The sequence below is a fragment of the Lytechinus variegatus genome, chromosome 6 (genome assembly GCF_018143015.1).
Source record: "Lytechinus variegatus isolate NC3 chromosome 6, Lvar_3.0, whole genome shotgun sequence".
NCBI lineage: Eukaryota > Metazoa > Echinodermata > Echinoidea > Temnopleuroida > Toxopneustidae > Lytechinus > Lytechinus variegatus.
Window position 1 is genome coordinate 18,497,457 of NC_054745.1, and position 15,004 is coordinate 18,512,460.

Below are 15,004 nucleotides of genomic sequence, written 5' to 3' on the forward strand. Positions count from 1 at the left end.
TCATCAGATCATCCCCAAGGTCTGAGGACTTATCTACGCCACTGTATGTATGTATGTATGTACGTATGTGTATAAATGGCTACTTTCATGTATGCAAATATAACCGACAACAACAACAAAAATAAATCCGCCCTACCCACCCAAATTTTCATTGGCCTGTTATGCCAAGTCAACAATTTTTTTTGGGCCTTAGCTAGCTATCTGTAGCCAACTGTGGCCAGCAAATCTTTAAAGTAGGGCAATTCCATAAAATTCATTGAAACATATTGTGTATGTCTTACCCTCACTTTGCTTCTTTGCAAGCAATCATAATTTGATAAAATTTGAAATATTTACAACTCTCCGTATGCGTTACGAAACAGAGACAAAGGATTACTAGAAAACCGATCTTGGCAGAAAATTCCTGCAATAGGAGGTGCATACTTAGCTAATATAATTGCACAGTAAGTCTGTCTAGAGATGATTAAACTGCCTAGCAAAGTTTTTAGAGTCTATCTGGAAATAATTCATTTTGTTTTCAATTATTTTAGCATAAGAAGAAAGCTCCATGGCTGTATATTTATGTATTAGTGATGAATAAATTTTTTTCACATTTTGCCTAAAAATTTCAAGCAAAAACATTTCAGACTGTAGGGCCTGTATTCTGAACTCGGGTTTAAATTAAACCCTGGTTTTAAGTTGTGGTTTAACTATGGAGAGCCAATTGGGGCACAGATCCCTAACAATACAAAATCCACTTAATTATCTCATTTTACACTCACATTATTATTAATTGTCTGGGAATGGTAACTGAAGTAGTTTTCTTCATTATGAAAGCAGAGGGAAACAAAATAATAAACATAGGAATAATACAATGAACAGAATTTTGGCTTTCCATAAATTTAGCACAGAGTTAGACTGTGGTCCAAGTTAAACCCGACTTCAGAATACGGCCCATACCAATGATCATCTTCCTTGAGGCTGAGATCTGAGGAGAAGTCCATGAAACAAATAGTCGAGTCATTTCTACTGACGATTGTTATAAGCTCCAAGAAATGCTTTCTTCCCATTGGCTGAGAGCAAAGTCATCTCTGAAAATTGCTGCCTAAACTTTTTCATTAAATTCGACCCTGGACCCCATATTACAAAGACTAACGATTGATCCAATCAATCTTAACTCTATGGAAATCAATGTCGTAATTTTTTCTATGAAAATTTTGCACAATTTCTTTTGTATGCAAAGGGAAGCACAGTGAATTTTCAAGAAAAACAATGAATGCTTGAATTTACATCCACAGCTAGAAAACATTTTGAACAAGCATGCATAATAGATGTTGATGTTGCTGGCTGTCCATAGTTGCGATTGATCAGATCAATCATAACTCTTTGTAAGAGTTGATGTTATGAATATAAAATCACCCATGTCCATGATAGTTCATTCCAAGTAAATCAAGAAATGCCAAATGATTTTTATTTTTGGCCAATGAGGATTTTGGTCATTCTTTCATCATTTCAGGTAGTTATTTCACAATTCACATGTTGCCCAGAGGTTGATATAATATTGACTGGCAATAAGGGGAACATCAAATATATAGCCCGCAACATATTGGCCCCGAGTCTTTAGGCGAGGGCAATATAGTTGGTATAAGGGAGATATATGTGATGTTTCCCGAAAGAATAGCAAGTGGATGTTATTATTATTACCTATTGCTGTATAATGCGTAATTCAAACTATTGTTTGGGACAGTTTATATACATGTTTGCTTATCACTACTTTTGATATTGGGTTATTCATGAACTTGGCGAAGTAATCCTTGCTAAGCAATTCTGACGTAGTGACGTAAATCATTGCTGTCGTGCATCACGCAAAGGGCGCACATACATTTGGCGAGTAAAAATCTTGCGCTTGGGTTTGATCAGCTAGGAATGTGTATGCACTGGTTGCGCTGTGCATTACCTACAATTCGTTGGTTCACAACTTGGTTCCAACCACATTTTGCAAATACTGAAATAAGCGATCAAAGGTGGCTGCTACTGCGCAAATATTTCTGCTCTGGCAGAAATATGGCAAATGTTGCCCTCAAATTTTTACAGTATTCCAATGCGCAAAACCAGGAAGAGGGTACCATGGCAAATGTTTACTGCTTTGGTCTCAGATTGAAAGTAACATGCAAAATATGACTTTAATTAAGTTGCTAAAATGCCTTTTATTCAGTAATAATAGATTATAGCCTTGCCACAAATGTTTATTAATATTGATATAAAGGTGGTGTTGATGGATAAACCCTATGTTATTCTCAACTTTAAATAACCTTGCTATTCATGTCTATGAATATTCATAAGGTGGAAACTTGATGGATAAACCCTATGTTATTCTCAACTTTAAATAACCTTGCTATTCATGTCTATGAATATTCATAAGGTGGACACTTGATAGATGAACCCTATGTTATTCTCAACTTTAAATAACCTTGCTATTCATGTCTATGAATATTCATAAGGTGGACACTTGACGGATAAATCCTACCGGTATGTTATTTTGAACTTAATATAACTTTGCTATTCATGTTCATGAATGTTCATAAGTGTCGTCTTAATAGATAAACCCTGTGTTATTCATGTTTTTGAATTTTCAAAAGCTGTAGTCTCGATGGATAAACCCAAGGTTATTTTCAAGTTAGGCGTTGTTACGCTCTCCCCAAAATATTCAATCAAGGTGAGAGGCCTAGGACAAGGCGGACCATGATTCTATCCCTGCTCCTAATTGCATGAAATCTGATAGCAGAGGTGGCGGAACGTCAGGCTCATATATTTAAAGTGGGGGAGGGGCACCTATTGTTGGGCAGACAAAGGTGCCCCTCCACTTTCTTTGTGCGAGCCTGATGTTCGGCCTCCTCTGCCTGAGGCAAAATCTTTCACAGAATTTCAGAATCTGATATTGATAATGGGTTTTATTGAACACACCGCTCCCAGCTTCTTTATTTACATGTAGCTGTCTGTACAGACTGTGCCAACTGAATATAGTCATGTTACTTGTGCTAAACTGTAATTTTCCCATATTTTCTCTTCAGATAATTGCTTCTATGAATATTGTGCATGTGACGTTAGCATTTGGTCAAATCCTAAATAGACAATCATGGGCACCTGAAGTGCCATCCACTTGACAAGATGTTATATCTTGCCAAATCAAATTAGTATCCTGTCTTATTGACTTTGTAAGTTCACATGGCAGTAATATCTGGGGCCGTTTCATAAAGCTGTTCGTATAAAGTTAAGAGCGATTTTCAGATCAACCGGTGATCCTTTTTTTGGTGAATGATATTCACCATTATATGTTCTTCAGTGATTATTTAGTACGAAAGAAATAGTCACCAGTCGTTCCTAAAGTTGCTTCTAAATTGCAAACAGCTTTACAAAACAGCCCCCTGGCCAAGTTGACTTCAAACTATATAAAACTTTTCTTGGTGACATAGTTCCTTGTTTTGTACTCTTGGTATGCTGTAATGTCAAGATTTAAATTTTAGAGGTTGACTAAGTTGCAAGATTACTTCTGTCTCCATGACGCCATATTCATTTCACTGAATGTCAAAATGGTGACATGATCAAGTCAACTTACAAAGTAAATAAGTCAACATGATATATTAAAGCGACCAGCCATTGACAAATCATGGGGAAATTGAATCAATACGAAGTTTGCAAAATGCCAATTGACTTGCATTTATGATATAATCCGTCTGCATGAGCGCCCGTCGGACTAAAGCGATAAAAGTTCAGACTGCACAAATTATACCGAACTTATGATCGTATTTACTACGGGTCGTCGCAGTTCTAGTTTCCAACAATCCCAATTCTTAGACTCATTGCCGGTCTCTAGATTGCTAAACCAAAATAAATAACCTCTGTGAAGTTACATGTTTCAAAAGTGAAAACATGCAGTTTACTTCTGGTTGGTGAGTCTCCTAACTATTGCTTTCCTATATTAGACCTCCAAGACATGTCGGCTTGTATTACATAACACCCCTAGGCATGCAGCCAGTGAAAGATTTGAATCCCTTCTCTGTTCTGAGATTAGGCATAATTTCCCATGATTTGTCAATTAAAGATTGCTTTAAGTTGACTTGGCCTGATTCTCCCCTTCTCATCAAGTTAAAGTAGCACTTTAAAGCTTCTCTACAGAATTATTACCGGTATTCCCTTTCTTATACTCCTGAGGAGGGGGCTATTCCATAATATTATTTGTTTAATTATTAATTTAATAAAGTCTAATGGAGGTTACTTGGTGAAAAGTAAACCAGCAATTACTTAGAATGTTCGAAAATAAATACACAAAATCAATTTCAAGCAATTTGTGTCTCTTTTTCGTTTCACCTTTCAGATATTACCAGAAACAAGATAATTTATTTGTATTAATAGCCAAGAATAGATACATGCCAAATCATGAATGAATGCAGACAGGGTGCAGGACATGTATCCAGGGGCGGATCCAGGATTTTCCTATCTATCTATCTATCTATTAAATCTTACTATCTGTCTATCAATAAATATATCAATCTAGGAGATGTAATGGCCAGTGTCCATTTCCATCTCAAGTAGATATGAAAGAATCAAGACGATATATTGATTTTTGTATTTAAATATGTGGCACTCTATAAAACTATACTTGGATTAAATATGCGAAATTCATAATAAAATGAAGACTTTTTTTTACATTTTCAGATATATGCTAACTAGCTTGCGGGCTACTATTTACAATCTCGTAGTGCCGTTAGTTTGGGACCCAACGCTGCTTAAATCAACTAGAATTACTTTTCACTAGCGATATAATCTGATCCAAACCGAATTCATTACCACTGCCGTAGAATCCCGCCCACAAAATTAAAATGACGGGGCCAGACATGGAGTATGGGGTTAAATGTCTAATGAACTGTGCGCGACCGAAGCGATTTAGCCAAAAATTAAAACACCAATGTTTTTTGACAGATTATGACAAATTTTCCAGAAAATATAACATTTCCTCCTTTACCTTTCCCTTTCTTCCAACTTCATTTTGTATCGTGAAATTTGCTTAGTGGTCAATGACCCAAGGCGCCCCCACATTTTTACAGCAGTATTAATTACTGAACATTATAAAATGTAAATATTTCTAAGTCGGTTACCCGCTCATAGTCTTTGTTTATATCGATCTCCCCATAAGTATGATGATCTCCGCCACATAAATAACAAGTATCAAAATGATACTGGATGATAGGCCTAGTGATACGACAAACATTTCGAAATGAAAATATCAATTTCGTAATAATTTTCAAACAAAGTTTACATTGCAAATTCTGATGATCAAGTTCAATTCTCATATGAACGTTACTATACTCAGTATTCCTATTCATTTGAAATTACTTAAGTAACCAAAGGAATGTCACAGGTTTTTTTCTATTATACATTCAAATACATTTCAATTCATTTTAACATCTATTTTATTCCATTTGTCATTTTATCAAATTTCATGTATAATATACACATCAATTATATCATTAATATAGTAGAGAAATCAATGAATGTCAAATACAGTGCATAAATACTACATGGAATAATGCGTAAAAACCCAGAAAGCAGATGCCTTTGTCGGAAATCGTAATACCACAATACCATGAATAAAAGCAATTGAAAGAGAATGGGCTACGAGAAGGGAAACAAAAAGAGAGGAGGAGAAAAGAGCATAAAGAGGCGAGCAAACAAGTAGAAAAAGAAAGGGCATGAAAATATTATGCAGTTCACGTTTTAGTGGAGCAGCTTTTTTTTATTGATCTCCTGCAAATTATTAAGGAGATATTTGCGCAAAATGTGATCCTGGCACATTAAAGCCCATTTTTACAGGAACCTGTTAAAAGTTACCGCACCCTTTTTCGTACTTAACATGTATTTGGAAATATCGTCTTTGGCATCCCCATTGGAGCAAAATGGCATTTTGCCGTATAGAAACAGTTTTGTGCCTCAATGGGGGCTCCAAATGGCAGATTTTCCCATAAATAAGCAAAAAAGGAATAACGGGTGGGCAAATTTCGCAGGCCCCTGAGGGGACAGATTTCGATTTCCTAGCACTTCTTAATATGCAGCTGATAGAGAAAGACTACTTTTTCATATCCTTGTAGTTTCAAGACGTTGTATGTGGCTTGCTTTATAGCGGAAATAGCTTTATTTCCCGATGGGGGCTCCAAATTGACAGATTTTGCCATAAATAGACAAAATGCAAAAAAGGGGTGGATAACTTCGGCAAGCCCATGAGGGGATATGCTTCGATTTCCTAGCACTTCGTTTTATGTAGCTGATAGAAAAAGAAGTGCTCTTCTGTCTCTCCGTAGTTTTAAAACAATTTAAGTGACTCGCTTTACAGCGGAAACTGCTTTTTGCGTGAATGGGGCTTTAAAATGGCAGATTTTCCCAGAAATAGGCAAAATACGGAAAAAAGGGGTGTGCAAATTCGGCAGCCCTCTCTGTGGTCGAGGCTTTGATGTCCCAGCACTTCTTTTCATGTAGCTGATAGAGAAAAGCCTACTATTTTGTTTTTTAAGCGATTTCATGACAATAATAGTGGCTTTCGTATAGAGAAAAAATGTTCTATTTGCCTCAATGGTTCCAATCTCGGGGGGGGGGGGGGGGGGCTCAAAATGGCAGATTTTTACATTAATAGACAAACTACTTAATATGGCTGGGTGACTTTGGCAGCCCCTCTGAGAATGAAGGTTGCCAGCACCTCTTTATTTATAACAGATTAATTAATATATTACTCCTATGTGGTTTCAAATGAAGTAAAGAGGATTTACTAAATAGTAGAAATGCTATCTGCCTCCATAGGAACTTAAAAATGGCGAATTTCCAAGAATTAGACAAACTTCGGAAAAAAGGATGGGGGTGACTTTGGCAGCCCCTCCCGGGGGGGGGGGGGCTTTCGGGCAATGAACCCTATATTCACAATTTAAAGAATTCGAAAAAAGAGTTTGAAGAGAGGTTACTCGACGTTTCGGGGACTCCTGAAGACGGACAGTCAGCCTGCCCGAAACGTCGAGTAACCTTTCTTCACTTCAACCTGCTACAACTACTCATACCATCGCCACTCAAGCCACTTTCGGCTCATCTTATCTGATTTAAAGTCCTTTCAGGACTTCACCCACTTTAAAAAAAGAATACGTCTAATTTTCTCTGTTCATTCTATCTCGTCTTTCCTTTAAATCTTCCCTTCTTCATATTACACATTGTGAACCGTAAACCTCCACGTTACAAACTCCACCATGCAAACCTACAATGATCATCTAATATACTGTATGTAAAAATAAAATAACTAAATTTTAATGATTTCAGGATTTATAAAAGCTTGCATTTGGGTGAAAAAAAATCATACATGTACATTAATTCTTATGAAAAGTTTGAGGTTGTATTACACTATCACTTAGAGGTAAAAGACAGTAGATCAATTAAACTGTCAAACGTTGTACATGATCTAGGTCTGGTATATTAATGTAAACTTGTATCTTAGTAGAATCATGAATGTTTAACTTAAAACTATAATTGTGATGATCACTAATATTAATAATAATAATAATTGGATTTATATAGCGCTTTTTCCAGAGGATACAAAGCGCTGTTTATTGCATAAGACAAGTTAAGGTTTATGGTTAAATAAGTATGTTTTGAGATGTTTTTTGAAGAGGTCAAGATAAGAGAGGTTTCGAAGAGATGGAGTGAGTTTGTTCCAAAGACGGGGGGGGGGGGGGGGGGGGGAAGTGATTGAAAGGAGTTGAAACCGGCCTGTCTAACACAGAATAGCATATGTGTGACAGGACAGTGTATTATAAGGGATTCAGAAATACCTGTCATTTGATAGAATTACATGCGTCATTTATAGGTAATTACACATTTACTTCCCGAGCTATTTGGCACATACCTTTTATATATACACATACAAACACTTTGGTGGTAATCCTATTGGATTCTGTTCGAAATCACTTTAAATTGTCACTACAACTGGTATTTTTCTTTAGAGGGATACATGTATGTGATAGGGGCTCAAAATAATTGTATGTATAATAAATAAAGTAATTTTTACCATGCAAAATAGTGAAAATGTTATCAAAATCATATGATAAAAAAATCGATTATAAAATATTGATCACAAACACATGCAAGTAGATAGATTATGATATCATGGCCACATTCTTATTGTTCTAATGCTACCAGATGAAATAATAATTATTTCATATGTGTAATAAAGTATGTCTTCCAATCCCATGTAACATGGCAGCTTACTACTTGCATATGCTTAAGGCTCTTTCACCAAAATAATGCACAGGTTAAAATGTCATCATGACTTTATCATCCCTTGTCCTATTTTAAACGAATTTGCCAGTTTTGTTAAAAAGTAATCGAAGGCCATATCCATGGTTACCCTTGTGCTTGACCTCAATGCCTGTTCGCATTTACACAACGCATTTTTATGCGAGATAAAAAGCGCTTTGAGACGCCATCCTTGTTAGCACACGAACAAAGATGATCAGGAAATGGTAGGTCTTCAAATTATATTTGAATTGATCCAGGCTGTTGACGATTGGAGGAGAGGATGGAGCTAATTCTATGGACCTGGAGCAGTAGAGGAATGCTGCATCACCGGTAGCTAATTATGTAGGTGCTTGGTAAATCAATGATCACAGACACAAAAAGGCAATCAAAATGACGCACAAGGTATTCCTTTCAAGATATGTACTTTGAAGCTCTGTTATTGATTACTTTGAAAATCAGTTGACTACTTTGAAAATCAGTAGGAGTCCTTCTGCTGATTTTCAAAGTAGTCAATAACAGAGCACTAAAGTACTCAGTGGCGTAGCTAGAATTTTTTTTCGGGGGGGGGGGGGGGGAGTGGGAGTACATTTTTTCTGTGTGTGTATGTGTAACGAAGGCGGATCCGACTTTCGCGAATAGGGGGTGGGGCCCGAAATTATCTTCACCTACGTTTCTACCAATCAGTCAAATCTTAGCTTTATTCTTATACATTTTTTTAAACTTTCATTTTTTTTTTGTCCTGGAAAGTTAATATTCTGGGTAATGTAATTTGTGATGCTTAACAAGATACGTAAGTAACTGAATAATTACTGCGAACGCCAAGCGCGAGCAGAATTTTTTTTATAACTGTTCTAGCATGATCGAATAGGGACCTGTCAAGGGCTGTTTACAGTTACCTACGGAGACGGTATATATTTCAATAATGGGAGCGCGAAGCGCGAATGAACATTTTTTGACATTGCGACCTAAAAGATGGGTCATTCTAAGTACTTTTTGTAACCAGAAATGGGATAGGTATGTAACTAAACAATTGATACGAGCGCGAAGCGAGAGAGGAAGAAAATTTAGATTTTAGACCTAAAAGTGTGACACTCTGTGCATATTTTGTAAATCATGAATAGGACATGGTTAATTGGGTATCACTAATAATGCGATCATGAATCATGAGTAGACAATTATTGATATTCTGATCTGAAACTGAATAATGTAAGCACATTTAAATAAAAAACATGCAGACTATCGCGCATGTTTTAGAGTTAGACCTAGAATCTGGGCAATCTGAATAAATTTGTATAATCATGAAGATCAGTAATGCAAGCACAAGCTGAAAACTTATTATATTCCTATCTAAAAAGGTAAATATAAACACTATTTAAAGCACTGTGTAGGAAAATTGTGAAGTGGATCGCACTTAATGAATGATGCGAGCGCGAAGAGCGAGCTGATATTTGTTTATTATAACAAAAGTGCAGTACATTCTAAGGACATTTTGTCATCATATGAAAATGATGACTATTTATCCTAAGTTTGTCGATATTCCATTCTGAAAAGACCCGATTTTGTTATTAGGAATTCATGAAAATGACATTTTCTTATTTGTTGATCTAATATGCGTAATGACAGCGTGGAAGTTGTTTCTTTATTTTTAGGCTTGAAAACTGGAAATTTTAAGCATTTTGTAATTATGAATAAGCATTGCAATAGTTAATACATTTTTAACAATTAATGCGAGCGCAAATCGCGAGATGAATTTCTAAAATAAAATGTAATAAAAATGGGAGCTTGTTTGGCTATAGAATTGATATAGAGTAAGTCACTCATAAAATCAAATGCGAGCACGCAGCACTAACTTATAGTTTGACAATAACATCTGAAAATGGATATTTTGAGAACTTTATGGAATACACGAAGACAAACTTGGCAATTCAAACAATGCGACTACGCGACGTGAGCTTGATATGTTAATATGTACATAAAACTGACATTTTAAAGAGCACTCAAATTTGTAAATAAAAAAAAATAATGAAAGCTCGATGTCCAAACTGAAATATGTTTTGTATATTGACTTCAAAACTTGGTATTTTAAACTCCATATCAGCCTAATATTGAGCAAGATATGAATCTCATCGAACAGGCAATTCTTGCGCGAAGCGCAAGCGAAAATTTTATATAGTAACATGAAAGATTTTTTTACAAGTTCTCCCCTCACATTATTTATCCACTCGTCTTCCTCATCTCATTTTCCTCTTCTTTTTTTTCCTTCCGTCTTTCTCCTTATTTTCCTTTTTCTTTTCTTCTTTCTCCTTTATTTTTTTGCTCCGTCAATTTTTTTTCAGGGGGGCCCTGGGGGTGGCAAACCAAATCTCAGGGGTACACGCGCCCCAGCCCCCCTTGTAGCTCCCGCTGATGAAAATGTATATCTGCTGTGTAACCTCGTAATCACGGCATAATCTGGTCATACAAAAATGCAATAAAGTTGACGTTCATAGTCGTCAAAATGACGTCGTACATACGACGTTTGACCAGTATTACTAGTTTACGTCCAGAATATGACGTCATTACCATGCGCGGATCCAGGAGGGGGCCGAGCCGTCCCCGCCCCTATTTTTTGACAACCTGCAGAAAAAAGTGTATTTCATCTTGATAGAAACTACGAAAACAAAGAAAAGTAAGAAAGAGGTATTATACCCATGATGTGTAATTTACAGCCTCGTAACGGCCGGCCCGACCCCGAAAGGAAACAAGAGAAAGGTGAGGGGAAAGAATTGGAAAATAGACTTTATATAAGAATTTTCGCTCGCGCTTCGCGCTCGCATTGCCAGTGTAATAAATCCCATGCAAGAGGATTAAATGACACTGAATATATCCAGTTCTGAAATCAATTTTTATTTTAGCTCACACATCATTCAGCTCGCGTTGCGCGCTTGCATTGTTTGACTTGTGAGAAACATATTCTCTTTGGAAATTCTTTCCCAATTTGTCAAAATGCTCCTTTATCATGTCAGTATATAAAAAATTAAGCTCGTGCTTCGCGCTTGCATTTAATGGTTTGAGACACACAGCTTGTTCTTTATTTAAATAAAAATGCGCTTAGACTGTTTAGTTTTCAGGTCGGAATATCAAAAATTTTGAGCTCGCGCTTCACACTCTCATTATTTAATTGGTGATACTTGTATCCTCTTCATTAATCACTAAAAACAGTCCTAATTGAGTCCCTTTTCACGTTACTATAATAATTTTTCGGCTCGCGCTTCGCGCTCGCATTGTTTAATTGGATACTAATCTTTGTTCATGATTATAAAAACTGCTCAGAATCTTCAGTTCTAAGGACATAAAATATCAAAGAATTTTAGCTCGCGCTTCGCGCTCGCATTATATATTACGACCATATGAGATACCTTATCTTGTTTATAACAATAAAAAACTAACATATACTTAAAACTCAGTCACTAGTTACCCCCTGAAAAACCCACAAAAAAATCAGATTATAGCGGCCAATCAAGAAAAAAAATTGATGAAAATATTTGTCGGCCCCCTATTGGCGAAAGCTGAATCCGCCCCTGATTACGACCGTTCCTGCTATCATGGCCCGGGGGGGGGGGGGCCACTTCCATTCACAAGTGGATACCATGCGCGACCATGGGGTCTCGAAAAGCACCCTAAACACGTAATTTCCATATTCTGAAAATGCACCCCTTAACAAGTATTGGCGTGTGAAACCCTACCCTTAACAAGTATTGGAAACAAAACGATATACTCTTGGCAAATATTCCCTGAAATGAACCCCTAAACAAGTACAGGAATGTTTTATTGTTACGGGTCCTTTGGTCGTCGGCTTTACCTTACTTGGTTTAGTACGACCCCATCTTCTACATCTCGCGCAAATCGGACTCTAAACACGAAGTGTTGGGGCAAAAAGGACATCCTTTATAAAACATTTGAATTTTGTTTTATCATCCCCGCAAATTCGACCCTAAACACGTAATTTTCCTAGCGAAATAGATACCCTTTTTTCATTATTTTTGTGTTTTTGACACCCTTATCACGTTACGTACGTAACGTGCCCTATCGTGAAAAAGACATCCTTTTTACGTGTTTTTTTGGTCGCGCATGGTATCCACTCGTCAATGTAAGTGGCCCCTCCGGGTATCATGGTTCGTGTATAGCACCCATTACAGGATATGCTAAACATTAGATAGGCCTTGGTCAATTACAATTGTAAAATCGGTTCATGGGAAAGGGATGGAGAAGAGAAAACTTTAGAATTTGACTGACGAGTGGGGGAGGGAGGTAGCGGTAGAGAAAAGCATAGTATGTTTGGGGGGGGGGTGGCTGAGAATGAGTGCTACTGCTATCTTGTTTTAACTTTTGTTAAAAACAAGATAGCAGTGCTACTGCTTTCTTGTTTTAACTTCTAGCCAGACTAGCCCCCATCCCTTTAGAATACAAGCCATCTAACCCCCTTCTCACTCTTTTACACCCCTTGTCATAGGAAGATGTGAATGTGTATTATGCTTGTATGTTAATTCTCATTTCTTTTTGTTGTTATCTCATTTAACTCATGTAAATCTGGTATTTATATTGTGGGCAGTTCTTGCATCCGGATATGCACACTATGCATATCTACAATTTTGCATTATCGAATTTTTGGCCCTACATTGCATCCATTCTTGAACTACATATAGGCAGGTAGGATGTGTGCAAATCCATAGGGCACTAGACATATACATTTAGGAGTAACATCAAAATTGGTCATTACACAAAACATATGTTATATTTCATGCATTTTTTTGTGATAAAGTGAGTACAGATGTTAAAGAAAAGCCAGGAAGGTAATTTAAAAAAGAATCCTTCATGTATTATATAATAAAGGTTACGCGGGCCTAACTACAACTGGTAGGCAAATGATATTCATCCGAGCCAACCCATTCTCAATGTTCAAATTTGATATTGCTGATTGTCAATGATATTCATTCATTTTTGTCAATCTAACACTACTGATTCTGGGGGGTGGTATGTCACGTGGAAAGTGACTTTTTAAAAATTATTTACCTACTGCTGCTTGAAACCAAATAAAGGATACGTAAAACTGAGGATTACAGTTATAAAAGATTTAATCAAATCTTTTCAATCTTTCTGTTGCTCCTTTATTAATAGTTGATGTGAGCCCCCATCATCTCATTTGGCTTGACATGCCCCACTCGGCCCTGGTGGTCGGTCCAGTTCCTGGCCTCCGCAGCTTGTGATGTCTCTTCCACTTGGCCTCGATCGGCAGACAGTGTTGCCCCTCGATGAGTAGCCCCCAGATCAGAGATGTGGCTTCAACGAATTAGTGGACGAGATCGAGCCCCCCAATATTGACATGAGTTTTGACGAATCATGTCGGTGGAGAACCGGCGGCAGCTGGGGTCATTCCCGACCTTTCGTTTGAGGACGCGTACGCTTATTTAGAACGGTAGTTCATTTTGGGAGAGACTTTTGGGCCCGTCGTCATGGTCGTAAAACTCCGTCCTGTAATGCAAATTGTGTGACATGAGATTTTTTTTCGTTTCGCATCTGGAACGGAAACATTCAATTTGCGTTTCGTGTGCAAAATTCTGGTTGCTACTATGGTAACAGCGATATATCTGATTTAGGACGACTTTCCAAATCCAAATCCACTTCCATTGAATGGTGGATACCAGGCGCGACCACACGTAAAAAGGGAAAGAGTGGGTATACGTATAGGCCTATGTAGCGTTATGAGGGTGTGAGAAACAATGATTAAAATACTGAAAAGGGATATATTTCCACTACTTGTAGGGTGTCACAACCCAAATACTTGTTGAGAGATGCATTTTCATAATCTGGAAAAGACCTTCCCTTGTTCAGGGTGCTTTTCGAAACCCATGGTCGCGCCTGGTATCCACTCATCAATGGAAGTGTACCCCCGGCAAACCCCCCATTTCTGCGGAAAAGTAAAACATACTGCCCGTTACATTGTGTGCTAGAGGCATATTGTTTATGTAGAAGGTGCTGGCAAAAGAAAAAAACTCCGCAAATTTAGACGGTTTATGGCCTGTTGCATGCTGTGTACATGTCAACGCATGGGAAATGATTCGGCTTGAGAGGTGATCTGACCCATGGAATCAATTGCCAGTGATCCACAAATAATGCACATTAAATGCAATATCGATTCGATGGACTGTAATGATCTATATCTAAGCCTTAATTCGGTAAGTTTTTCCTTACTGAATATGTACTCGATTTGTTTGAAAAACCACTTTCTTATCCATGTCATAATCTACATTTCGCATGTCTCCAGCCAGCTGGAGTCATAGCCATGATACAGGTACAGTCCCGCCGCGAGCTTAGGCAGGCAAATGGCATGGCATGCTGGTATCGTATGAAAGAGCTTTGCACACGAAAAGCAAGATCTATAGGGCCTGTAACACAAAGCTTGGCAATGATTGTAAAACAGTTTTCTACGTTTGATTGTATTGACTGTAATGTATAATCAATCTAGAAATTCGAGTCTATGATTAATCGTTAACTTTTGAGTTACCCGACTCTAATCTCGCGTTGTAGAGATTCAATTTGCGAAAGGTGCCTATTATCTAGTCACCGACGTAGTCCTTCAGTTTTAACTTAGACTACCTATACGAACATCTGTGGTCTTTTCTAGCTTAGGTGGTTCTCTCTGAATTACTGAAATTAA